The 3,226-nt window shown below is 22.5% G+C and overlaps 1 long non-coding RNA gene across 1 annotated transcript; it reads right to left on the bottom strand.

The window, feature by feature from the left end:
• Nucleotides 1–1,971: 1,971 nt before the first annotated feature.
• LOC107885905 lies at nucleotides 1,972–2,396 on the bottom strand. Its single transcript, XR_001680570.2, has 3 exons — nucleotides 2,281–2,396; nucleotides 2,068–2,130; nucleotides 1,972–2,004 (listed from the first exon to the last, which is right to left on the bottom strand). It is a non-coding gene; the product is annotated as an uncharacterized LOC107885905 (long non-coding RNA).
• Nucleotides 2,397–3,226: the final 830 nt, after the last annotated feature.

The following is a 3,226-nucleotide window of genomic DNA, read 5'->3' as shown; positions in this document are numbered from 1 at the left end:
ACTACATAATAAAAATAAAATAATAAAAATAAAAATAATACTATGTATACATCATATTAAATTTGTAACACATTATTTTTATTTAAACGGCTCTTTGCGCTTGTCAACCATTTGCCAATTGTTGTTATAATTTCGTCGTCTGATGCATTTTTGAACTTTGATCTCTTTATTGCATCTAAAAAGTATTATATAAGTATAGTAGATACCACATTTAAATATTTAAGGTGTTTATAAAAAGTTTAGTTAAGAATATAATATTATATTTTGAATACTTTTATTTTTATGTTTGTATAAGAGCTAAAAACTAATCTAACCTGATATTCTAATATATAATATAGTCATATAGTGTATAATATACAGATAACAGATAGTGTTACAAAAATAAGACCTGATAAATTAAAATATAATACTATTATTGTTATCTGCAATAAATATTTTTTTATATTGAAGGTGTAATATTTAACAAATTCCCATTACAAATGTTAGTATACTTGTTACAGTATATTAGTACAATTTTTCATGTTACACCCTGTATATATAAGCTACACATATGATAAAAAAATGAATTTTTTATTTTTGAATACTAAAAATTAAAATTTTTTAGAAAAATAAATCTAATATTGACGGTAAAAACTTCAATGTCTAAGTCATTGCAAATAAATGTTAAATTATTTAATATTCATAGTAATATTTTGAAACTTTTTTGTTTAAGCACAATATTTAATGTTCACGTTTTTTTTTTTTTTGTATCAATTATTATCGGCAAATTAAAGTATTTCAAAGTTACAAAGTTACATATGTTACTGTTTAAAAATCCTTATATTAAATAATTTAAAAAAAAATCTTTCTCCAAATCATTTAATATTAACTTGAATACTCTTTTAAAGTGTCTTTTACAACACTGGTAATAACCAAGGCCGTATCTAGAAATTTTTTTCGAGGGGAGTCCAAAATATGTATATTGTAATTTTATATTGAATTTTTGTTTTTAAATTTATTAAAAATAACGCATTGAAGAACTTTCGGAGGGGTCCAGACCCCTTGCCCCCCCCTCAGATACGGCCTTGGTAATAACCACAGTATATATTATAATTAGTATCCCATTAATCTCACAATTTTAAAATAATAATTCCTTTAAAGTATTATTACCAAATATTGCTCTCTTGATGGCTAATAATGAAAAGTTCTCTTTATTTCTTAAACCATAATATGTGTATTGTATTAATATACCATCGTCAAATACCCTCTTCATAATTTTGTATATCATATTTTGAAGTGATTTGCCACCAATTCTAGATAGTTCACATACCTGCAATAAAATGTAATAATATCTAAGTAAATATTAATTTTTTATTGTAAAGAGTAATGCATACAACTTGTTTTCTAAAGTTTTGGTCAGATTTTATCTTTTGTTCCATACTTAACAAATTATCTATGTCAGATAAAGGCCAATTGGATATAAAATAATCAACTTCATGATCCATTTGCATAACACCTGGACATTGAGACGTATTACCTACCATATTATTTGTTTGAATAAAAGTAAGTATTTCTTGTTGATTATCAGAGATTTTAGCCATTTCAATTTTTAAAGAAGCTAAATAATTAAGAGCTAATTTTTGAAAACCTAAAAAAAAAAAAAAAAAATTTACTTTCAATTAATAAAATTTAAATATACAACAGGAAATTTATTTTAATAATATCACTACCAGCATTTGCAGAAACTGGACTAACAACAGCAGACGTGTTTGATTGTGGATGCATATTTTTTGTACTTGGTGTATTCAAATAAGCTAGAATATTAGTTTATAAAATATAACTTTTAACTTATTTCAGTGCATTTATAATTTAACTACAACATTGTAGCATTTAATAAAAATATTTTATATTCAGCATATCAATATATTTATGAAGACAATAATATTTAACAATAAGATTGAGGTTATACATACCACTAGTATTGGGTTCTAATTCTATCCTTATTTGTTATTTCTTTATTTGTAGCTGAAATTATGTCATTTTTATTTTTATTTAATCCACTGTTTATACATTATTTATTAAATTTACCTTCTTGTACATCAGTGAAATTATATTCTTCATTTTCTAAACCAATCAACTGATCATCAAATTCTAGAATAGGTACATAATATAAGGTTACAATTTCTAATAATTTAACATAATAAATATGAATAACATTATAAATATATTATTAATACTGCACTACTAGAAAATAGGAAAACTATTAAATATTAATTTATACTACAATACTATACTACATACCAAAATGTAGGTCACTATCAACAATAAGTTCATTTTCATCATCATTAATATTTTTCTGATCTGCAGGCAAATAATCTTTATCTAAATAATCGTCGTCACAATCATCAAGCACAGATGCTGTAAAATGGTATACATTTATAATACAATTAAATATAGTGTAATACATAATTTTCAAATTAATTAATTAAATTATATTGCTATTTAGACACAAAAAAAAATTTGACTTACAGACTTCTGATGAATGGGATTCAGTAATCTCATTAATTTCATTTAAAACATCATTGTTTTTTTTTAATGACTCATCAGTGTTTTTTGACTTTGAAACTGTTAAAAAATTCATTGATTTATTATTAAATTTATAATATAAGATGTAAAAAAAAAAAAAAGAATAAATTAATAGTATTTAATACACAAGCATTCAAATTTCAATCATTAATAGCCATAGTTTATAATTCATATTATATAAAATAATTTTAAATTTATCATACAAATGTAATACTAATAATGTCCAATATGAATAAAAATGAAAGAAACTGTAACAATGCTACATAGATACATGATTAGCAATTACAGAAGTAGGTATAATGAATTGTTAAGCAGTCATAATAAGAAATGTATATATTATAAATGCTTGCAGGGTATTTATATACTATATTATTAGTTATTGTATTATTACCTGAAACTGGAAACGTAGTATTATTATTTTTTTGATTTTTTTCAGGAGCAAATTTTACTGATGAATACTTTTTTTTATCTTTTTTTTTACGGTTATCTAAGTCAGAAACATCTGATGTGTACTGTGCTTTATCAGCTTTAAGCTGAGCATCAACCAAAGATTCTAAATAATTAAAAGTATTATAATATAATATAAATTAAAACAATGTTTTAAATTAACATACCAATATTTTTAGATATAACTCTACATTTATAATATGTGAATTCTAAT

Source organism: Acyrthosiphon pisum, unplaced genomic scaffold, assembly GCF_005508785.2.
Source record: "Acyrthosiphon pisum isolate AL4f unplaced genomic scaffold, pea_aphid_22Mar2018_4r6ur Scaffold_21491;HRSCAF=24106, whole genome shotgun sequence".
Taxonomy (NCBI): Eukaryota; Metazoa; Arthropoda; class Insecta; order Hemiptera; family Aphididae; genus Acyrthosiphon; species Acyrthosiphon pisum.
This window is presented reverse-complemented; position numbering and strand designations above follow the sequence as displayed.